Genomic DNA, 25,421 nt, shown 5'->3' with positions numbered 1-25,421 from the left:
TCCATCTATTTTTTAATGGAAATTTGGATATATTCTAGAATTTTGCTACTTTGAAAAATACTATTAAAAACATTCTAGTGATTATCTACTAATTCAAAATTCAAAAATTTTTCTAGAGTATATGAATAGAAGAGGAATCACTACTTATAGCATAGTAGTCATGTCATAGTAACAAATTATGCCAAATGTTTTCAAAAGTTGTTTAAACAAATTATACTCTGACTAGCAGTGTTCCCTTTCCTCCAATCTTACAGACACTTGATTTGTCAAAAGAGTTTACTAGTTTGATAGGCATAAAAGGTATTTCACTGCGGTCTTAACTTTCATGTTTCTCACAAGGTTGAGTCCTTTTTAAAGATTTTAATTGCCTTTAAATGTTTCCTTTTATATTAAATAGGTATGTAGGTATTTTGTCTACTTTAATTGTATCACTTATTTTCGTATAAGTTCTTTATGTATCATAGATACCAATAGCTTATCAAGTTTTACATGTTTCAAATATCTCTTGCCAATCATTGGCTTATCTTTCTATGAACAAATGTTAGTAGAGTGCTCTTAAAAAGTAAAGCTGTTCCAATGTCCAATGGAACAGATTAAGCTCTGAATTTGCAGTAGACCTTTCCATTTGATTTGTGCTATTACATTTTACCTTTTTCATTCTAATTATTGTGCTATCTATGTTTGGAGTCATCTATTTATGATAACACAAGAATAATATGTCCAACCTGTAGAAAAGTTTTACAAGAGTTTATTTGAGCCAAAATTTTTAAGACATGCCCAGAAGCAATGTCTCAAGGGATCTGAGGCAATGCTCCAGAGAATGGCAGTTTGCAACTCATTTTATACACTTAGAATTAAAGGAGAATATATAAAGAAGGTTACATGAAATCCATTGGTGGTAGGTTATGGAGGTGGGAGAAAGTAATGAAGGGAAATCTCTAGGATTGGATAAAAAGCAAAATGGAGAAATATACATTTTTTTTTTTTTTTTTTACATTGGTGGGTGCAGCTTAGTTAACATTCACAGTAGATAGAGATGATATGCTGACAACAATGAGGGGTTCTGTGGTCTTGTGTCCTGGTACCAGCAGTTGTACCTCCACGGGGTCTGGAAAAGAAAATTACTCTGACGTTTCAAAGGTATGTTACCCTAGATGCATAAGAACAATGGATAGGGCTCACTTAAGATGAAGACTGACATTTGTTAAGGAAGCTAAAGGCCTGGGACATGACTACTCATTATAACCTACCCAGTTGGGAATTTATGATCCGACCATCCTGTGTGGTTATTTTCAGTCACTGGGCTTGGAAGGCCTGCCATGTGGCTGCCCTCCCCATCCTACCTCAAGCTTGTCAGGTGTAACATCTAGCCCCTTTTGCAGTCACATAATTAAAAATGAGATTTTCAATGTAAGTAGCAAAAATAAAAGATATTCACCAAAGTGGATCTAGATTTTGTTTGTTTGCTTATTTTTGTTTTTGGGGTTATGGATAAATATTTTGGGTTATAATGGTTTTGAGGGAATGTGTTCTTTTTTTTTTAATTTAATGTAACTTTAGAAAATAGTGCTCATCATTTTGTTTATATGTGCTTTATCACATCTAGGAAACCATTTCCACATAATATTTATAAATAAAACTGGTGTCTGTTGTCGATGGGAATCGACATGCCTGTTATTGCTATTTAGTGACCAAACAAGCAACAGCTATAGTGTATCAGTTCATCACCTTATGCAATTAAAGTAAAAGTAGTCACCTTGACATACTTCAAAAACTGACCAAAATATATATCTACACACAAAAAAAATAGAAGATAATTTATCATCATTGTATAAAATAGGGCAATGAATAGGATTTTTTAAAAAGACTTTTTAAAAGATAATGTGAAGCGTAAATACATATCTCTTTTTATGGAGAGATGATACAATGTGGTGGGAAAGAGTAGAAAAGTGTTTAAAAAAAAATCAATTCATGACATTTCCCCTGAATTGTAGAGCTGGGAACCAGCTAGAATAGGACAGTTGAAAAAGGGCAAATACACTTTTTGAAGCTTTGCCTCCACTGCTGAAAAATCGCACTCCGAAGACTAGCACTGGAAGAGATGGCCCCCAACACCTGGAGAAAGGTGGTAAAGGCCGAAGAATCTCCTCTGAGCAAAAACATGCTGGCCAAAATATGCCTTTGTTCCAAAGGCAGCTAGATAGCAAAACAAAAATGCAGGACCTGGGCATAACAATAAAAGCTAAGATCCACGAGAACCCCACTAAAATCGCAAGCCTGCTTCCAAGTAAGAACAGCAAACCAATATTGAAAGGTTACTTTGAGGGTAAAAATACTCTTCTTCTGTACATCATCAGACATGGATGCTTAGCAAGGGTCTCAACAAATGTATACAGAAAGAGGACATAAACTGAAGCCTTCTCTGCTACTCTTAGGTGGTTGATGGACCGGGATTGTCGCATCGATAAGAAGAAGGGAGCAGCACAAAAATGGTAAGCGGAAGGGTAGTGTGGGTGGTTCTGGATAGAGCTGTGTTTTAATGCTTTCTCTGCGGATCTTGCAGGAATGTGAGTTCTAATTCTAAATCCTGTAAAGAGAGTCCCGTGCTTTTGTGAGTGTCATTCTTTATGTACTTGATCTATTCTGTATATTCCCAGCCACTGGGTAAAACCTTACTGAAAGTGGGCTTAGCACTTACAATCATTGGTACCAACTCTCAAGCAGACTTGTGAGAAACCTGCCTGATTACCAGGCATGCAGCAATTGCCGGTTGATTCTTCTGAGGGCACTAATGCCTTCGAGAGTCCATGTGAATTTTCTAGTCCTCTTTAGTAAAAAACGTTTTTTCTCTCTAAACCTCACTCAACAACTCTAAGAGCTAGATTGTTTTACACCACTATTGGCCCTAACTTCTGCCTTCTTTAGGAATAAATAATAATCATTGCTAACACTGGGAGCACTTACTAATTCCTAGATACTGTCCCTAAAACTTTACATCCATTAACTCATTCAATCCTCCAAAATCCTACCTGTTGACACAGTCCTCTCAGGTAGTTATTTCAATCTAATCTATGTTCCTTTCTTCATTTATTTATTACATCCTCTCTTCACTCACTAATTTAATAAGAATATACTGAGCCCCTTTTTATATGCCAAATGTGGGTGATACTAACATATATCAGTGACCAAAACGGACCTGATAACTTCCTTTAGGGGAGTTTTAGTGTAAGGACTTGGCAAGTTTCACCTGGGTGTGCCCATATTTCATCAAGTCATTTATGATAGTTGAAGTTATTTTATCTATCTGAGTCATAAAAGGCAAAGAACTGTGTATATCTACGTTTGGGGAAAATGTTGGGTCAAACAATACTTGAACAATTTGCCAAGTGCAAAGCTGAAGCCTTCAATATTTTGAGTATATTGCATATACCCAGACTATCTTGAGTATTGCCCCCACATTAATGACAACCTCAGCACATCTTTGATTAAACCCAAATTAAGCATCTTAGACATCTCATTCTTTTCCCCATCGCTCTTAGTCTATTTCAATCAAAATTCAACCCTTTTCTGCTCCCCTTTTATTTGCTGTTACTCTCAGTTCATTGGGGGTCACTTTCATTTGCATCTTGCTATTCTAATAGGGCTTTTTCTCCCAGTGCAGAATCAGTTGACACTTTCATTGCAGACTCTCTCAGGACTTTCCTTATATCCCTATTTTTCTGTTTAACCAAAGGCCTCCAATGGTTTTATCAGCATTTGGTTCAAGTTCCTTCTTAGGGTGGAACCATTTGACTTAACAGTTTTGCCTTGACTACTCCCTCTGTTTAAAAGCCCATTCTAAAAGTGTTCAAGTGTTAACTTGATCCCAACATTTAAATTCCAAATTCAGTGACCTTGGGAAAAGTGTAATGGTTCTTCCTTATCAAAAGTATATGCCATAACTAAACTGAAAATGTACCATGTCAACATAGCATTTGCATTTCAAATATATATTAAAATATCTAAAGAAAGCTTAGAGTACATGCCTATCCCTCAATGAAATGGAGAAAAACAGGGAATCTGCAAAGGCTTGGAGATTTCCTGTATGAAAAGAATAATTGCTATACTTTTATCTCTCCAGATAAGAGCTAATAAAGAATAAACTCAAACATTATTTTAGAAAAAGCGGTTTGTCTTTGTTTTTATCTTTAAGAGCATTGTTACCATCTGGGGTTTTTGCAAACTTTCCCAGAGTGCAAAAACGTATAGATTAAATTGCCACATAATAAATCACAATTGATTCACATGGATTCCTTGCTCCACAGCGCTGTGTGCTTGAGAGGGAGTATATCCTCTACCAAGATGAAAATATGTCTGGAGTTGCAGCTGTGCAGTTCTGCAATGAACTGCTCTGCCTCTGTAACTCCTGGTGTACTATGCCCCAATTTCCCTTTGCTTCTAAGTTTCACCACCCTTTATGCATGATCTCAGGTTAATTTAAATGGAAGTGAACTGGCAATCTATATTGAACGGCTTTTAAAAAATAAGCAAAATAGGAGTATGGGAGGTTACATTTGAAAAATAATGTCAAAGTATGTGACAAAATGAGTCATGGAGCTATTTGGCACCAATTCATAATAATTATAATAAGTTAAACTCATAGAATACGTTTGTCTGGTGAACTCAAAGTGCCCCACACCTATTCATTCATTTCTGTACAAATAGTTCTGTTTCATTTACTTGGTGATATTTTTCTAGCAATAGCAGAGGGAAATAACAGGGAATCTTGAGAGTAGTTGCTTAGAAAGTGAGATTATTAAAGATTTGTTTATCGTTTTCTTTACTACACCTAGTTAAGAGTCTAGCATATTGTAATAAGTGCTTAAAATATTTATGTTGTTAAAGAAAACATTTAGAACAAAGTTACTAGAAAACTTAATATGGTTTAGTAGAAAGAGTATGCGTTTTTATGCTAGACTGCACCGGGTTTGAACCGTAATCTGACTGCTTCTTGTCTTCATTGTCTTATCTATACTGTCTGCGCTCTAATTTACTTATTTGTAAAGTCAGGGCGTACTCTTTTAGAAGGTTGTGAAGATTATATTAAATAACACATGGAAAGATCTTAGCTCATTTCCTAGAGTAACAAAGTCACTATTATTTATTATTATAAAAGTATGCCCTTGGTTTAAAGACAATAGCCAGCTTCTTTTACCCAAATATGTTCTGCTCAATTCTACTTCATGCTATCCTGAAAGAGATTGCTTTATCGCTTCTCAATGATATTGGGCTGCTATTTAAATGGGCACCACAGTCTCCCATTCCTCTTCGAGAGTATTAAGCCAATTGAGAATTCAAACAAAGCATGAGACTGATGTAGGACAAATTATCACTCTTATTGCTGATATAGAGTAAGTTGTACATAGGCTAATGTGAGATATTGGTGAATTGCACCAGTCACAAGCATTTGGTGTGGTGTGGTGTGTGTGTATGTGTGTGTGTGTGTGTGTGTGTGTGTGTGTATGTGTGTGTAGGGGACAGTGGTGAGACTGTGAACAGTCTTGTTCCCAAGAAATGGAAAGGGAACTGCTGAGCTCAGCATTCTTACTGTATAGTCCACTCAATCAGATAAACTACTCTGAAGCTTACTTACACGATTATGTGTATTTTGATGTATTGTCTTTCTTTGCATATCCGTCTGTCTTCCTTTTGAGAGCCATGAGGCCAATGTCTCTTATTTTATGTTTCATATTTGTAGGACTTACCAATAGCTGATACAGATTGCAACGCTCAGCATTTTTCAGTGAAATGGATAAATGAATGTTCAGAATTCTAACTAAAAATCAGCAATCATTTATCCTGCGAATTCAAGTAGCATATATAATTTATATTTCCTGTCTTGTTAGCAACAATCGTTTGCATTGGTTTAGTAGCTTTAAATATATTTATTCTTTTCTCTTAACTAATGTGGCTGCTCTTAAAGACAGAAAACACGTCAAACTTTGCTTACCCTCACATCATTTGGCTTAGCACTACGTGTAGGATGGAGCTCAGCATATTCAGCATTTTGAATGATAATACACATTCTTTTTTTTTTTTTTTTTTTAAAGAGAATAGTTCTGTAATTTTCTGAGTTCAAAAGTAGTTTTCCTACTTAGAGGTAACTTGTTATCATTTCTTCTAGCCTTTTATTCTGCATGCATAGCTGTTACAAAATATGGAATTATGCAATACATTGTCTGTTGAAACCCATGTTCTATTAATAATGAATCATTGACATCTTCTGTGCCAATAGATAGAGTTAAGCTATGCAATTTTAAATAACTGCAGAGTATTATACCATGGACATTAACAGTTTTTAATTATGAAGTCTTATAGATAAAAAAATTGTTTCATTGCTATTCAAAATTTTATTTTTATGTTTGCTGGACCTTTGTAATTATTTTTTGTTGTGAATTCGCTCTTTATCCTTTGCTCATTTCTGAACTGGTATTTTCATTTTTTAAATGAATTTATAAGAACTTTTTGTATACTGGGTCTATCAAAACTGTGCCTTTAACAAATATTCCAAATATTTCCCCAGGTCTCCTTTATCTTTACAAAATGTAGATCTGATTATTTCAGTCCTCTAAACATAAATTTGTCAATAGCTTCTCATTGCTCTAGTCCTACAGACTTATATTCTTAAATCACTACCCTCCCCTCCCTAGCTCTGGTTCCCATAGCACATATTTTAGGCTTCAATATTTCCAGCTCTAGCTTCTCTGATGGTCTAATCAGTCACAGCTCCTCCATTGGATTTCTGTCTGCTTTGTCTTCTTTGCCATTCTCTGTTGCTGGGAATTTATATTTTTATTATTATTTTACTATCATCTTAAAAATTGTCATAAATCAGAGAGGAGATCATTCTGTTCTGTAGAGTCAGAACCCTATAATATATTTTGAAAAGTGTTTTAATAGAGGTGTGATAAGGGACCTGTAACTCAAGACTATGTGAGATCTTATACCATCTCCTTTTTTTTTCCTTAGTGTAGGATAAAATCACTTATCATTCCCATAGTCTGTCTGAGCATATACTATGGGAAAAGGGATGTAAATGTAAAAAGAGATGATCCTTGTTCTCAATAGTTCACTGTCAAGAGAGGAAGTTACCTCCATAGGTAAAAGAGGGAAAGCTTTATGGAGAGATTAGCATTTGGTTTATTTGCAAATATGGGTAAGATTTCAGTGGTGGCAATAGGAGGAAGGAGAATTCTAAGGTGAAGCAGGGTCAGCAACAAAAAGAAGGGCAAAAAAGGAGCTTTATCATATACAAAAAGATACAGCTGCCTATCTATCTATCTATCTATCTATCTATCTATCTATCTATCTATCTATCTATCTATCATCCATCTATAATGATTTTTAAGTAGCACTGATGGATTTGAGCCAAGTGATATTGTATACATTTTAATTCTTTATATGAGCAATCGTAATCTGTATGGTTAAAAGTGAATGTAGGTATAATTATCTCATACACATTTAATGGTATAGAATATAGTCCACTGTGTTAGATGTGGTCACCACTTAGTGCCATCACCAGTGAACCCATTAACTCCATGAAGATAGCAACTGAACCAGCTGTAATAGAAGGTTACATCACCTACAAAGTTCTCAAAGTGAACATATTTTATAAATGCTGTCTTTTTTGTTCGTTGTATACATGAAAGGCACACACACACAAAATCTGCTACTTAAAAACCTTTGTATACTTCAAATGATTTCCACTAGGGTATTGTTCGACAAAAGAGAAATGAATACTAAGATCCCCAGTAGACTCTAACACAGTATCATAGGGAAAATATGTTGTTTAAACTATCATTTCTGCCCACCTGTGAATTTCCCGATCAGTTATTTCATTTCTCTAATATAATTGCATGACAGAACAAACACAAATTAACACTACTGGGCTTCAATGGAATCTGTTTTGAAGTGTTTATATGCACTGCTGAACCAAAAGAAAAAAAAAAAGGTAGCAGATGCCACTATCAAAGAAGCAGTGGTGATGTATTGTTGTGTTTCTGCGAGCACACGCATAGTGAAAGTACTTGTCAGTCATGAAAAGGCTTGGACTTCAATAAGATGGCTATAAGCTGCTTCTGAAACTATAGATCCAAGTAGTACAGCTGGAGAACAAGTGTGGAATGCTTAAAAATATTGTGCTTCTAGGACTGATTACGCTTTTGCAAAATTAGTAAAACATTGCTATTTATTTAAACTTCGGCTGTACAAGATCTCCCTCAAATGAATGGTAGCTATTCTGAAGCCTGCACATAAACATCTATTTTGTAGAGAAACTGGCAATTAAGGACTTGTAATGAATTTCAGTCTTTTTCAGTCTCTTAAAAAGAACACTATCAAATCAAAAGAATCAAAATATGAAGCATTCTTTAAAAATCTGCTCTCTTTTTCTTATGACTTAAGATGCCAGAAAAATAACTTATTTTTTTATGTATTACACATTTACATATTCATTTCTTGTTATAAATCCAGAATAAGTTATAATTCATGATTCTCCAGAAGGACTCCACATTGAATTAGAATTTTTAAATCTCTTTAAAACTATTCTGAGTAGGTACAATTCTAGAGATAATTCTTTGTTTTGACATCCTAGCTACATGATAGAGATTTATTTTATAGTTTCATTGGTTTTAAGATCACTTTAAACTCTTTAAAATATTCAGGACATATCGTAAAAGTGTGTAAAGATATTCTATAAATACTGGATTGTTTTAATATATATAAATGTATACTCATGAGTATAAACTCCCATATATCTAGGGCTTTTGGGGAGCATAACATGATAAAACCTTATTGAGATTACAGGTTTGTTATTCCTCTGTGATAAACTGGACCAAAGTCAAAGAATAAATAATTACTTTGATTTTAAGATTTGTGTTTTATAAGTAAAAAAAATAGCAAAATACAAAATCAAAACAAAAATATTTTGATTGATAGATAGTTGATAATTACATCAAAAGTTTTAACTTAAGAGAGCCAGATATGTCAGAGACGAGGAGCTTTGTGTTGATACTGAAATGACTGCTATGAAATCCCTACTTCCTACATGGAGTGAGTGTGCATGGAAAGGTCAGGTTGCTGTCTTGTCTCCAATGGCGTTCTCCCCATGGATTGCACATGGTGGAGGATCTTTTATCTACTGCAACTGCTGGTGCATTTTTGATATTCTGAGTCATAAAGAATTCATGGAGCAAAAGAAAGCAAACAATTACAACACGAGAAAGGGCTAAAGCCTAAGCATTGCTTCATGCTACACTCTCCTGCTTTGAATTTCATGAGCGTTTAAAGTTGAAATGGAATGCCATGCAAGTTTCAAGGCAATTATTTAGACTTCACCGGCACCATCCCATGCCCACAGTGCTTCTCTTTCTGTCAAAACAAAACAAACAAGTGAACAAAAACAACAATAAAAGGAAAATGCTGATCCTCTCTCTTAGAAAGCAACACTCACAACAACAAACGTACGTTTGTCCATGTAGAATCAACAATAGAATCAATCCACACAGACAGTGGATTATTATTACTGAATATGTATGGTTTTCTGTATTTGGCTAAGGTAACAATATATTAATGATGTTATATTCTGTTGTCTCTCACATCAGTACGACACCAACATTTGTGTTATTTCTCCCAGTTCTCATGATTAAGCTCGTAGGTGCTAAAGAATTAATTTAAAATATAACTTTGTTTTCTCATTCATAAAATAGGAAGTTGTAGGAAGGATTAAATGTCATTTTGAAAATCACTGTCCTGGTACCTGTCACAAAATAATGCTCCATAAATATTTGTTGAATCCAAATATAATTCCTTATGGGATATTTTCAATACAGGTACGGTGTCTTTTTCCATCTCTGTTTTTAGTACCTGGAAGTATAATAATACTGCTGATGCATTAATGAGAGAAGTATAATGTTTAAAAAGTAGCACTTTTCCGGGGATAGAGGTGGGGGATGGTACAATTAAGGTTCTGTTGTATGTTAGTGGATATTAAGATTGCTCCCAAGTAGAAGCAGACTAGGTGGGTATATATATGCTGTGAGATTTGAGGATCAGCAAAAAACAAATTTACATTCCTTTCAAAACCATCTCCCCTACTGTGGCACTCACATTACTGCAATTATGTCCCTTGTCTTCGTATTTCCAAAAAGTCCCTTCTAGGCCCAGGAGAATTTTACAGTTCTATTTATCCCTGTATTGCTAGCACCTCTCTTAGTGCCTGGTACATAAGAGTCATTGAGTTAATTTCCCTTCAAGTGGATTAGTATTGATTATAATGCGGGCATCAGCAATATTCTGTGGAGGGTGAAGAAATAAACTACCCTGATGCTAATTGAGACAGTGGACATAGGAGAAGGTTTCATGGAATATGTTCATGAGCTGGGCCTTAAGGACCTTGCTGGAAGGAAAGGTAGCATAGGCTGAGGAAATTCAATGGGAAAGAGAAGCAAGCTCAACTGAGAATACTTGAAGAAAGAATAATTAAAAGGGAATAAAGAGGTGTCAAAAATAAGTTTCACTTCTTGTACAGCTGTACCAGGAGCAAGCCCTTACTGGTGAGGCTTTTCTTCCGTGGGCTAGTCCAGTGCCAGTCCTCAGGGTTGAGGAATTCCATGATCTAACTTCCGTTTGTCAATGCTCTCTCAAAGGGCACCATTTGCTATTAAGGCGTGTGTGAAGGCTGGCTACTGAGGGAAGGAACTGTGATGGAAATAGTACAAACAAAGCCCGGGAGAACGTCAAACTCAGCATAGATCCAATCAAGAGTAAGGTGGTTGACAGGGTCAAGCTCAAGAGGCAAACTTTCAGGCCAACTATGGAAGTAAGTACTAGGTCATGAATTGACACAAAACAAATTAAAGATATATTTATGCCAGAAGATTAGTGTGAAAATAAGTGTTGGGTTCTGAGCAGTAAATTACCAGGGACATAGCGGCACAGAGAAATATGCCAAAGAAGTCTGAGTTAAACTTGAGAAGGTAGTGTTTAAATAGGAAATTTTTTCTTCGGACTTCTGAAGTAGCCCTGTAACTATACTTCTCTGAATTTCCTTCTTAAAAATCTTTATTGCATCTAAATATTACAGTCCTTCATAGTAGTTTGACCTTGAGCAAATAACTTAACCTAGTGGTAAGCTGGAGATTAGTGCTAGATTGCAAAAGCTGTTTCATTTGCAAGCCAGTTATTTAATAGACATTTTTAAAAATTGAATGACATAAACTTAAAATTAAGTACATTATATTGAAAACAAAAGTAATTACTATTTTTAAAGGTATTTGCTACACATACTTTATTTTAGGATTATTTATAAAATTATATATAATTACACTAAAATATATTATACACTAATACATATGCATGCACTTTTTTTTTTCAGAGAGCTGGATGTTGGTTGTTAAATATTTACCAGCATGCTTCTGAACTAACCCCTATAAACATTAGTCTCTCATCTGATACATTTAGAAAGTAATTCTGCATGCCTCTTAGGGTTACTGAAAAAAATAAATAGGATAATACAACACTTAGTAAATGCTAGATGTCATCATAATCTTTTATTGTTATTTTGTAAAACAATATCTTAGTTTTTAAATAAAATATATGTAGCTAATTCTTAAATGTATACTAAAGTATTTAAAATATTTAAGCCACATGATTTGTTTTCTAATCAGAAATGATTATTTTTGAATATTTATTAGGAAGAGCTATTGATTCCATTAGGAAGCCTGTCTAAAGACTCTCTCCAGAAAAGATAGGTTTTAAGAATTGCAGCCTATTAAAGAGTTGCTAAGGCAACCCTTGCTGGTTAATAATGTAGTGATAGAAAAGAAAAGGTAATTTGAGGAACAATGCTTCTCAAAATTCAGAGAGGAATACAGCTGAACAAACCCCCAATTGAAAAAAAAAAAAAAATGACTGGCTATGGGCAGTTTCTTTCTTAAGTTAGTTCGAAGAGGGGGAGATTAGGTAATATTCATCAAGATGGAGGGCCACAGAGACCAGAACACATTTTGACCCTTTTTTCAATCCTATGGCGTTGATATTATGTCATTAGTTTCTTGCGATTTTAAAGCTGATAGAATTAGAGACACACTACAATAATCTTAAAGCTAGATTCTGGCATTTTGGGAATGATATTAAAGTACCCGTTGCCATATGGTTTCAGTATAACTCAATGACCAGTATACCTTTTAAATCAATAAATATCATAGAGGTTGGATTTGAAAATCTGAACTGGTACCCTAACAATAACAAAAGTCACATGTTCACATAACATGGTACCCTCAAAGGGTTTACTCAGTTTACTATCTTTTGCATTTTATCCCTGTATCAAATGCTGAATTAATTTCAATGCTCATCTGAAGCGTTTCCTAAGAGAAAGGTATTAGAGAAAGGTATAAATACATTTACTTTCCACATAGAATTACTTTGACTCCTTCATTAATCTGTAGTTAGACAATATTACTACTTTTCTAATGATATGACTGAAGAGTCTAGAGAAGATTCAATCCTCCCAATTGGCAAATGCTAAAGGCTGGATTTTACGCTAAACCAATCATAATATTAAACACAGATGTTTTTTCTTGTTGTGCTTAATACTAATGATTATTATAGACATATATTTAAAACATTTTGGTCTTACCCTTTTAAGGCCACTTCTATGTTATTTTGCTAAGCTATGTTCTTTTTTTTTAAATTAATTCAGGTGTACCAAACAATGTAATAGACATTTTCACCCCTCACAAAGTGATAACCCCCCTCTCCCAATCTACTATCCCTCTGACATTGTATATAGCTGTTACAGTTCCATTGATTCTATTCCCTCTGCTGTACTCCACATCCTATGAATATATATATATATATATATATATGTATGCGTATGTATATATGTGTATGTATATATGTGTATGTGCATGTATATACACACACATATATATGTGTATATATGTGTGTGTATATATATACACATACACACATATATATATATTATATATGTACATGTATATAATATATATAATTGTAGTTGACATTCAGTATTATTCAGCTTCAGCTTCAGGTGTACAGTGCAGTGGTCAGGCATCTGCTTCGTTCATGAAGTGGTCTCCCAATAAGACAAGATTTTGTAGGGTGTCAGTCAGATGGGCTAAGCTATATTCTTCAGCTTTTTAGATATCTCCATATATTGTTCTCTTGATAGAAAAAAAAAATCTCATTATCCAAGTTGAATCTGGTTAAAGGGTCTTGCTTTTAAAAAAATAATAATTTTGGCTGTTGACCTTCTACAAATCATCTTGCAAACAAGTAGGAAACACGAAGTCATATGCAGATACTAAGATTTAGATCAAACAGATAAGCTCCATATGAATTCCTTAATTGGCACAGTTCCATCTGGATATTCTGGACACAAAAATGAGCAAGAGAAAGGCTTCTATTTATGAATTTGACAGTATCACATTATGATTTGACATGGACATAGATTTAGGTTACAAACAGCAGTGAAGCAGCAGCTGCAAACAATGCTTAAACCGTCTTTAAATCAAATCTAGAAAATAATCACCCCAGAGAAAGAAACTTAAAATATTTAAGTAACAGATTGGCAATTTAAGACTTCATTTTATCCAGCCCCTTTCTTTTCTATCTTGTTGGCTATTTATTTTACATTCAATCCTCTCTGAGCCATAATCTTCCCATACTATATTTGCAAGTTTACAATTGCCAAGCTATGCATCATTTAACAATAAGGAATATGTTTTAAAATGTATACACACATGGTCAAGGAGAAAAATCCATGCTTCTTTGCCATTTCCACTAAAACAAGTAGGAATTAATGGGTACAATGATATCAGTGTTCTTTGGGACTGTTTAAATTAGAAAGATGCTTAAAGGGCAAAGGAAAAAATTGATTAAAAAAAATCCTAATTCCCTGAGACTTCACTGAATAATGAGCTCTAACTAGGCATGGAAATTTGCTCACATATTATGCAGCTAATTTAGGAGAGAATGAAGAATGGACTGTTGTAAAAGACACACATTATTTCCTCTGGAAAAGCTTTAAACAGTTTGCAAAGTCAAATTTAAAATGTTTTTAATTGCATTCCTTTATTGGTGCCATGTAAGAACGTGGTTGAAGTCTGTTGAGCAGATTGGATCTTAGAGATAAATGCCAGTTAATATAAAAAGGGATCTTTGAACTTAATTCTTAATGCATACATTTCCTCAGTAAATTCTTTGTCTTTGTAAGACAACCTCTTGTAAATGAGTTTGTGCTTCTTCTGTTCCTATCTTATTACATATCAAATAGACATAGACAAATAGTCCCAATGGGAAGTCACCCATCATAACATCACTATGTATTTTTTTAAAATTTCTGAGTATTTATTACTATGACTCAAAATTACCATCCTGTTCACTCATGTAAAACATTAATAGTCACATTTTCTCTGTAAGTTTCACATAATAATAATTAAATTTCATGTTTCTTCAGGAAACATGCTTTTTCAACATTTTTACTAAGTCAGCATTTTACATGTACTCAATTTATTTGAAAAGAGGAAGAAGGATGGATCTGTTATTTAACCAAGCTGTTCAGTTTACATAGTGCAATTTAAAAGCTCTGAACTCTTTCATTTGTCGTGTACAGGGCTCTGCATCTATGTCAAGTTCCTGCAAACTGTCTCTACATATCTTAGGGATAATTTCCTTCTGAGAAATAAAACACACAAACCTAATCCACATCACTCAAAAATACATATACTCTACACCATAAGGTAGAATATTACCCAAATTTACTAAATTTTAGAGCTGTAATTTAAAAGTTCTTCACCATTTTCTTTTACTTTTGCAATTTACATTTGGAGATTTAAATAACTCGAGCAAAGTCATGACATCAAACATGACAGAATTTGTTTACGCTGCTCTTGTGAGTTTGCCAAGGTGAGACTTCATATATTTGTTTTTTTGTTTTGTTTTTTTTTACATAACCGTATGACCTGTTTTACCAAAATGTGACAGAAATACTGTGATGTATTTTTCTCCCCTTAGGCACAGGCCTTTATTATAAAAGTCTAGAGTCATCCTTTTGAAGTTTCCCCACTCCTTTGTTACAGTTTATAGATTCAAATCCAGATCTTTTTACTTCAGGTCTTATTTTCTTTCTATTCCATTAGTTGTAATTTGTTGGAAACCAGAATGAAGATCTCTGATTCAAAGTACGTACCTCAAGTTGGAGAGGTAGGCATATGCTGACTCATATAACTCTAGGACTAAATATCTCTTCTTTTTGCTGCTCCTGCTTGTTTTCTGAGCTGCAGCTCTTACTCGTAACTTAGTTGTCTCCTGATCATCTCTACCAGAATGTTCACAGCAGCTTCCAAGTCACTAAATGCATCTCAAACCATACTTCTAACCAGTTTCTTCTCTCAGATTCTCTAGCTGGTTAAATACTACCACCACTTCAGCAGTTACTCAAACAACACATTTTACTAATCCTTTAGAGTTATCCTATGTCCCTAGGTTCACACATTTAATGACTTTCCAAGTTTGCAGGTATAGCTAAACGGACATCACTGGTATCCATCCATCCCTCTCCTTTTTCCTGTTGCTAAATTATAGTCTAAGTCCTTATCGTCTTTCTTGTGAACCTCCACCATCATGCCCCACTTGCCATAAAATGCACTTTCACCTCCATGTTGTTGTTAGAAATATTTTATAAAAGATACATGTGATCACGCAATTTAATGTATTAAAAAACAAAACACAAAACTTGCTTATTCCCTATAATCTATAGAATAAAGTTCCAACTCTTTAGCATAGAATTTATCTGATTGTGTCCGATGCTGTAAGATCTTTGCCATATCAATCAGACCTTAACCATTTCAGGGTATGCTCTCTGCCAATATTGGTTCCTCTGTGACTAAAAATGGAAGGCAGCTTTCCTGATGCATACAGCAGATTAGGATAGCTAGAGAAGTGACACTCTCCAGAAACAGCCCTCACATAATGCCACTTGGGATCTAATTAATTAATACTGCAAATCTCACTCACACTTTATGGGATAATTTAGAAGCTGTAAACTGTGTTCTGTGTCATTCCTCACAGTTTCCCCATGAGCTTAAGCTCCCTCTACCTGGTTACTCCCTGTGGTAGCTAGCTTAATAATGAAAACTTCACTGACTGAATTTCCTTCCCTAAATTGCTCCCCCATTCCCCTACTGGTGTCTCTTCCAAGGAAACTATGCGTATTTTCATTCAAACCCTTGTCTCAAGATCTGCTTTCTGGCAAACATATCCTAAGAGACAGGTCTTTCAGGGTGAGCATTACAACTTCATTTTTGGCCACTTTCATCCATATAGCCATGATTTCGTTCAATCAGAACTCTTCCCAAAGTGAACCTTGCCCTGCCAATTTGTACACATTTATTTATGTAGTCCTTTGTTTCTCTAATGTCTTATTTCTCTCCTTTTCTTTGAAAACATATTAATCTTATAAGGCCTATTAATAATGTATTCTTTCTTTGAAGTCTTTCCCAAATCCCGACTCCAAACCATTGTTTCTTCTCTGTATCAGTAGTAGATTATTAAAACTTCATTATCCATCACATTGTATAACAGTTAATTTATATCTGCATGTTGCTCCTCCTGGACTTTTGATAAGCTCCTTAATGGAAGTGTTAAATGAAAATTATGAACGTATTCTCCGACAAAGTGTTATGACTAATAGTGATTATATTCTAAAGCAGGAATTTAAAAGGAAATGTGATATGCTTATTACTACGTTCTACCTTCTCTAGGCCATGTGTATTAGTGTGCTAGAATTGCCACAACAAAATCTCATAGACTATGTGGATTAAACAACAGAAATGTATTTTCTCACAATTATGGACACTGGGAGTCTGAGATTAGGATACAAGAAGGATGAGGTTCTGGTGAGGACTCTCTTCCTCGATTGCAAGTGGTTGACTTCTTGCTATGTCCTTACATGATGGAGAGAGAATGAGTGAACACTCTGATATCTCTCATTATAAGGGCGCTAATCCCATCATGACAGCCCCACCCTCAAGATCTCATCTAACCTCCTTCGAAGACCCCCATCTCCAAATACTGTTACATTGTGGGTTATGGCTTCAGCATATGGATTTTGGGGAAACATGAACACTCAGTCCATAACACTATGGCAGACTGTTGGAAGACCTTAGCAACTTTCCTTGTTGAACCCAGCTGGATATGATGGTAATTTTCTCTAGGTAAAACTTCCATAGATGCATATCTGAGCTTCCATGTACAACTGTGCAAATCATGAAATTTACAACGTCACAGGTGCTATTTACATTCATTTCAGATATGAATGAGGAACTCTTGAGTTGATGGGCTTTCCCATCTCCTCCGTTACCCCTCTGTCTCTGTTTTCACAGGAAGTCTATATTCTCTTTAACACATACTCTTCAGAACTCATTTAATAGTACATGAGCTTATATGCTCAAATACATAAATACGGTTTTTAAAATTAGGTTTTATTAACCCAGTTAGAATCACAGTATTTACCACTTTCAATTTATTTTTCCTTTCAAAACTACCTAACAGAAATATGCTTAGTCTTCTTGTATAGCTCTTCTTTTTCAATAACTCCATAATAGTGCATGATGTAACTGTCATATTTTATTTAGCAATTTATAGTTACTTATTTGGTATCTAGTTTTTACCCCCAAAATCAGTGTTTCAATGCATATATCTTTACATGATTTTTATTTCTTTGATGTATATTCCTGGATGTGGAATTGCTAGATTGAATGGTAGGTGCCTTTTATCATCACATTACTCCAGCTTTATGAAAGTTGAAATACTGCTTCCCCCAAAAGTTAAATACTTCATTTTTCCATATTCACTGTATGAGAAAACCCTTTTCTCCACATCCCTGCCAGCAATAAATCTTACCGCTCTCTTCAAATGTTTTGCCAGACTAATGAGAGTAAAATTATTTCTCCTTGTTAATTTAATTCTCATTTCCATGACTACTAGTAAATTTGAATATCTCTTCACAATTCTATTAACCGTTTGGATTTACTCTGCTATGAAATCTTTATTCATGCTTTTGCCCATTGTTTTTTCTTGGATTATTTTTCTTTATTTCTAATCATTTAGTTTTATAAAGATACTAATTCCTTTGTTTATCATCTGAATTACAAATATTTTTCTATACCCATTTTATTTCTATTGAAGTTTATGGTATCTTTCATTATGGAAAGTTTTTACATCTTTATATTATCCTATGTCTGTATTTTAAAGATTCTTTGTTTTCAGTCTTGATTAAGCAAGTATGCCATATCCTTTATACATAAAGCTTTCTAAAGTACTTATTTTGTTTTGTTTTTGGATGATGTTCATTTTTATTTTTTTTTAATTTGCTTCAATTGGAATAGGTTCTATATTGAGTAAGAGAATTATCTATTTATTTTTTCTTCCAGATGGAATATTTATTGTCACAATACTCTTTATGACCTCTTTTATACTTTCCCCAACAGATTGAATTCGCTTTGTCGGTATTACATTCTCATATCTTAATCTATTTTTTATTTCATTAATTTTATTATTTTATTATTCTTTCTGATTTCTTTTGGCTTAGCTTGTTCTTTCCCCCTAAATTCCTTGAATTCATTAATTTTTGTTTATTAATAATCATAGCAATTAAATTTATACTTTTACCTTCTAAATACTGCTTTTACTTAGTTCTTAGATTTGTTGCAAAGTATTCTTTTAATTTCTTAATAGATGGTTTAGAATCTTTAATGTACTCTTTGATCTAAATATTACCTAAAAGTCGTTTATTACTTTTCTCTTTTTAATTTATTTTTATTTTTTATTTTTTGTTTTAAATTAAAGTTCATTTTGGTGACAATTGTTAGTTAAGTTACATAGGTTTTAGGTGTACAATTCTGTAATACATCATCTGTATATCACATTGTGTATTCACCACCCAGAGTCAGTTCTCCCTCCATCACCATATATTTGATCCCTTTTACTTTCATCTACCAACCCCCTACCCCCTTACCCTCTGGTAACCACTAAACTATTGTCTGTGTCTATGAGTTTTTGTTTCTTCATTTGTTTGTCTTGCTCCTTTGTTGTTTTCAGTTTTATATCCCACATATGAGTGATTTTCAATTAGTTGGTTATTTTTGGTAATGAAAAAAATATTTCTCTTATATTGGCTTAATACTAGAGAAAGTAGTCTTTGAAATTTCTATACTTTATTAACAATAGATCTTCTTAAATTGTGCCTTTTTATCATCACGTTACTCTTTATCCTATTACTATCTTCAAACTTAAATTTCACCTTGTCCAATGTTAATATTGCCAATCCTGCTTATTTTATGTGGTGTTTGTGTACTCGCTTTACCTTCGTTTATTTTCAATATGCATCAATTAGCCATTGACACAAACCACTCGAAAACTTTGTGGCAAAACACCCCTTAACCTAGTGACTTATAGTAACAACTATATGTTCTTATTAATGAGACAACTGGGTAGTTCTGCATTGGCTGAGCTATTCATGTGTCTGTTATCAGCTGCAGGCTGGTTTGGTGGTTCTGCTGATCTAATGGGTCGAGTTAAATGTTTGGGAGTTAGCTGGCTGTAGTTTTAAAATCTGCTGATCTAATGGGTCTAGTTAAATGTTTGGGAGTTAGCTGGCTGTAGTTTTGTCACAATGGCTTCAGATGAGACAACCAGGCTTTTGTTCCACATGATCTCTCACCCACCAGCAGCCTAGCCTGAAATTTTTTTCATGATGGTGGCAGGGTTTCAAGAGATAGCTCAGAAACATGCAAGATTGCCACATTGTCACTTCTGTCAAATTCAATTGGCCAAAGTAAGTCTCAAGAACAGCTCAGGTTCAAGGCATAAGATAATAGACTCCACCTCTTGGAGGAAAGAGCTGCAAAGTTGGCAAAAGGCATCAACATAACATGCTTAAATGATTGGAGTAATCTTTGCAGTAATCTTTCATTAAATCTTAATTTATCACTTTCTTTTTTAAGTGTCTTTATTGTAAATAGCATTTATTGTTGTTTTTAATCCAATGTGATAGCCTCTGTATTTGTAAACTAATTATATGTTGCTGATCCCTTTTTCTGTGTAATTCCTAATTTTTGGTGGTTTGATAAAATTACTATTAGTTTCATTTTCTGTCTTTGGCTTATTTAAAAATTCTACTACATTTTTTTTTCTCTTTGTTAATGACTGCTTTTACTTCCCCTACTCTCCTAATTGAGAACATTATAATCTACTTCAATTTGTAAACATGGCATCAATCATTTCCTCTTCTGAGACACATAGTTTATTCTACCACAATTTTATAATCCTCTGCATTGCCTTCAGTTAAAAGAAGAAAGAATAAATTTATTTTTTCTTTCTTCCCCTCCTCTGTTTTATGAAATATTTGAATTATTTTTCTTCCTTCCATGATTTAGAGTTTGTTAAGTTTTTTCTTATAACAGCACATTCATTGTTTCCCACATTTTGGTTTACATTAAAAAAAAAAAAAAAAAGGTCATAGTTCAAGCTGCTGCTTGTGGTTGTGTAAATTGTGCATTGCACAACTCCAAGAAGTACATTCACTTTACATTCATCCTAGATTTGTATAATTATTTCAATAGTTTTCTGGCAGATGCTAGTCAAGTGTCTTGAAAAAGGGGTACCTTTTTTTAAATTAAAGTTTATTGGGGTGACAATGGTTAGTAAAGTTGCATAGGTTTCAGGAGTACAATTCTGTAATAGATCATCTATAAATCACATTGTGTGCTCACCACCCAGAGTCAGTTCTCCTTCCATCACTATATATTGGATCCCCTTTACCCTCATCTACTACCCCTCCTCCCTTACCCTCTGGTAACCACTAGACTGTTGTCTGTGTATATGAGTTTTTGTTTCTTTATTTGTTTGTCTTGTTCCTTTGTTGTTAAGAAAAAAAGGGGTACCTTTTCCAATTGGTACCACATTACCATATGGATTAGGGTCAGCATTAGGTTTTCAGGGATCAAGTAATCAGTGCAACCAGCCTCAAGTGATATGGTTACCACAGGACTCTTGGTCAATCCAAGTACTGAGGTGTATTGGAAGTATGGAGAGAGGGGAAAATGTATGAAATTATTCTCTGGAATAGTGGAAGAGTGAATGGATGGTTTGCAGAAGAGACAACACAACTAAGGTTTACAAGTTGTGAATTTAAAGTGAGGTCAGTCAGCATGGTCATGAATTTTTCTTTCTTTCATTTTTATTTTCCTCCAGCTATTTTTTCTTTTCTTTTCTTTTTTCTTTCTTTCTTTTTTTTTTGCTACATAAGAGAAGGCCAGGAGAGAAAAGAGAGTTAGGTATAATCAGACCTGGGATTTTCTAGGGGAAAACACAGAATAAAATAGAATCAAGGGACTTGAAGGTATATGCAAACAAGTGTTTATGATGGAAGAACATCCCAAATTCATATTAAAATGGAGATGGGTATAATTGATGGTAGAATGCAAACGTTACATAAATATTTAAATAAAATATGAAGTTTGGGAAAAGGTTATATTTACTGGAGTTGCTGAGCCTATATCACCAAACCACCAAAAATATATACCTATATACATTCTTTAATGAAATGAAAAGTACTTGTGGGAAAGTTTGAAAAGCATTTTATGAAGAAATGTTTTTTAAACTAAAAAAAAAAAAAAAAAAAAAAAAAAAAAGAAATTTTTTTTAAACTGCAACTATTGATGCAAATTTAAGATATTGTGTGACCTTAATGATAAGATACTATGTGACCTAATAATAAGATACTATGTGACCTAAATAATTCAGGTTATAAGATTTCATCTCTGATCAATTTCAATGGCTGTGTTTGAAAATATTTTGACCTAGTCAAAATTGTGAAATATTTTATAGCTATAAACTTTCATTGCAGAACATATATTGGTCAGGTGTTTAGCTGTAACACACAAAAAAAGTAAGATGCTAATAAAAAATGACAAATGAGATAGGTTGACATTTTAAAACAATGATTATACACACAAGAAAAAAAAAGAAGTTAGATATAGCTATCCATTTTTTCAGCTCTAAGTTGAAAACATAATTTATCCTTAGGCGATTCTACAGATTTTTACATAGATTTATTTTTAAATTTGGAAATGGCTTTACAAGACAAAATTTAAAATATCACATGCGTAATTCTTATATAGTAAATACTTAGATACAGTTTTCAATGTATTCTGAATTTGTTTCAATTAAATGGAGTTTTACAGTACAAACTTGTTTGATGATTGTTTGGCTTGGGTTTATCTCCTCTCCCATCATCTGATGTTTATAAGGAAAGATGTTGCCTGGAAAAAAAAAAAAAAATCTGGTCTACATTGTACTAGAAAGGTATTTTTCTTTTTTAAAGTTTCCTCAAACACTAAATTTATTCACCAGATCTGGTATGTATAAATGATTTATCAGTTTGAAATACTGACAGACATTTTGAAAAATAATTATGAATCTTGGAAAAATATTTATGAAACATTACGAGTTTATGGTCATTAATCAATGTATGTAATTAAATCATCACTAATATTTAAATAGGGGCTATGTAAATCATTTGATTCGGGATCACACCGACTTAATAAGTTATACATTGATACTCGAGATAGGGCCACAATTTATTCCTATAAAATGTGTTGAAAATGAGGTAAGTAGATAAATGATGTAATGGATCCCTCTTTATAATGAAAAGAGAGGGGGATTTTTTGGTTGTTTTGTTTTTAACCATTTAGTACTTCATACAATAGCCAGAATTTTTTTCTTTCTTTTATAACGATTATTTTTAAATTCCAAAGAAGGTAAGATTAAGTAGTGTTTCAGTATTTAATAAATGTTTTCTAAAGCATATTCTTTTAAAAAAAAAAATGTTTCACTATATTCTATAAAACATTATATTCTTAGGATTAGATTCTTTACACGTATTAAAAATTCCAAGTTATCTTTTTTATAACTTTGGAGAAGAAGAAAAATAGCTTGCATATGGTTTTGGCAAACTTTACGCTTTAACTAATATTTTATTGTATTTTGTGCCATTCAAACAGAAGAAAAGATGAAAAAGGTAAAATGAAGCATAAGTACAGTTGAAGTTTAAAATACATGTATACATACATGCATACATACCTGCATACATGTATACCTTTACTGGTGGTATAATTGTCAATATATCTAGAATAATAAATTTAGTAATGTGCTGTGAAGGTAATAACACAGACTTCTTCACTAATGCTGTTTACTATGGACTCTACCAAGCATAATGCAGAGCCGGAGAAGATCAGCGCCCCTTTTGATAGTCATTACTTCTTCCAAATCTCAACTCTTAGACAACCCTAGGAGGTCATGACACCCAGCCAAGCTCGGGCACTCTTATTCCATCTGAAGTGTTCATCTGCCCTAACTTAGCTGCTCTTATAAAAACAACAAAACCAATAGCAGCAACAACAATAGTCCACCAACACTTGTCCAGGATCTCATTTGATCCTCACAACATTCTTACAGCAAAATGTTATTATGCCACTTTACAGATAGAGAAATTTGGATTAGATAGCTTCAATAACCTACTGAAGGTGCTCAGAAATTACAGAGTAGAGTGGGAATATGTACTTAAATCTGTCTCATCAGAGCTGATATTCATGTTTTAACAGATACATTTCTTAGAGATGGCATCAAAGGTGGTCTTGGCAAAGTTTCCCAGGGTGGCAGCGCAGCCCCTGGCGGAGGTGTAGCAGTCATCAATACCAGCCGTCATCATCAGCTTCTTGGGCACAGGAGCTAAGACAATGCCAGTGCCCCTGGAGGGGGAGGGGGAACGAGGCACATCAGCATAGAGCCTCAGAGGCCAGTCACCTTGCAAGGGATGGTATGGGGCTTGCCAATCTTGTTGCCCCAGTAGCCTCGCCCCTGCACAGGGATGATGGAGGGCTTGGCAAGAATTATGGCCCCACGGATGGCAGTGGCTACCTCCTTGGAACATTTAACTCCCAAACCCACATGTCTATTGTAGTCCCCAATGGCGACAAATGCCTTGAACCACGTCCTCTGCCCAGCGCGAGTCTGCTTTTGTACCAGCATTATCTTCAAAACCTCGTCCTTGAGGGATACCCCCAGGATAAAATCAAAGATCGCAGATTCCTTGATGGACAGCGAGAAGAGATAGATCTCCTCCAGGGACTTGATATTCATGTCCTTGACCAGGCGGCCCAGCGTGGTGACGGGGATCCACTCTTCGTCCTTGGCCTTGTCTCCGCGAGCTCCACGGCCTGGATCCACCCTACGACCCCGACAACGACCTCAGTCCCTGACGCCGCTGCCGAATCCTCCACCGAAGCTGCCACGCCTCCCATTCCAGGGCCCCCTGGGCCTCCGGGCCCTCCCCCAGCACCGGCATCATCGGTCATTTGGTGATGCCATCTCTAAGACCTACAGCTTTCTCACCCCTGACCTCTGGAAAGAAACAGTATTCACCAAGTCTCCCTATCAGGAATTCACTGAACAGCTCGTAAAGACCCATACCAGAGTTTCTGTGCAGAGTACCCAGACTCCAGCTGTGGCCGCCACGTAATTTTATACAAGAAAAATAAAGTGAAAATCAAGCCTGCTAAAATAAAATAAAATAAAAAAATACATTTCCTTTCCCCAGCGTAGCCAATGGCATATACGATGAATGGGCACACTATGGTGAATAGGGAATACCTAGGCCAGAATCTCATCCTGAGAAATGTTAATAGGGAATAAAGAGAGCACAGAGCTGTTAGTGAGCATGAACTGAAAGATCATGTGATTGAAAGTCCAGAAGGAAGATGATGACTGAATGAGCAGAAGAAACCAAGAGGCAGACGAATCTAAGGGAAAACAAAACAAAAACAAAAACAAAAAGGCGTCAAGTAGAGGATAAAAACGCAGAATGATCGGCATAAAGTGGAAAAATCATATAAAGTGTTATCAAAAGTTCAGAGAGAGATAAGGAAGTTACTAAAGAGTTTTATTTTCAAAGAAATAGAGGCCTCCTGTTGTTTCCAATGGACCTGAAAGAGTGATAATTTTGAGAACCACTGACCCCCGGAGAAAGCATAGACAGTTCAACTTCTGTCATCTAATAGGGGAGGAGGACACACAGTGCAATGTCAAATGGGTTTCTTGAGGAAGTAAATAGAACCAGTTTGCTGGCATCTTTTAAACTTCAGGAACAACTAAATGAAAATACCAGTAAAATTAGACTGCTCTTTCAGAAAATGTTGCATCATTACTGTATTGATTTTCTCTTAATTAAAACTCTTACCTAATATTGAATTTTCTTTGTTATTAGGAATTTTATTTTTAATTTTTTAAAATTAGTTTAT

At 34.5% G+C, this 25,421-nt stretch overlaps 1 pseudogene; it reads right to left on the bottom strand.

Moving 5' to 3' along the window:
* Window positions 1-23,719: 23,719 nt before the first annotated feature.
* Window positions 23,720-24,479, bottom strand: LOC109453746 (small ribosomal subunit protein uS5 pseudogene; annotated as a pseudogene).
* Window positions 24,480-25,421: the final 942 nt, after the last annotated feature.

Source organism: Rhinolophus sinicus, chromosome 14 (genome assembly GCF_057876585.1).
Source record: "Rhinolophus sinicus isolate RSI-liver-muscle chromosome 14, RSI-T2T, whole genome shotgun sequence".
In the NCBI taxonomy this organism is placed as follows: Eukaryota; Metazoa; Chordata; class Mammalia; order Chiroptera; family Rhinolophidae; genus Rhinolophus; species Rhinolophus sinicus.
Note: the sequence above shows the minus strand (reverse complement) of the source record. Positions and strands in the feature narration are given on the sequence as shown.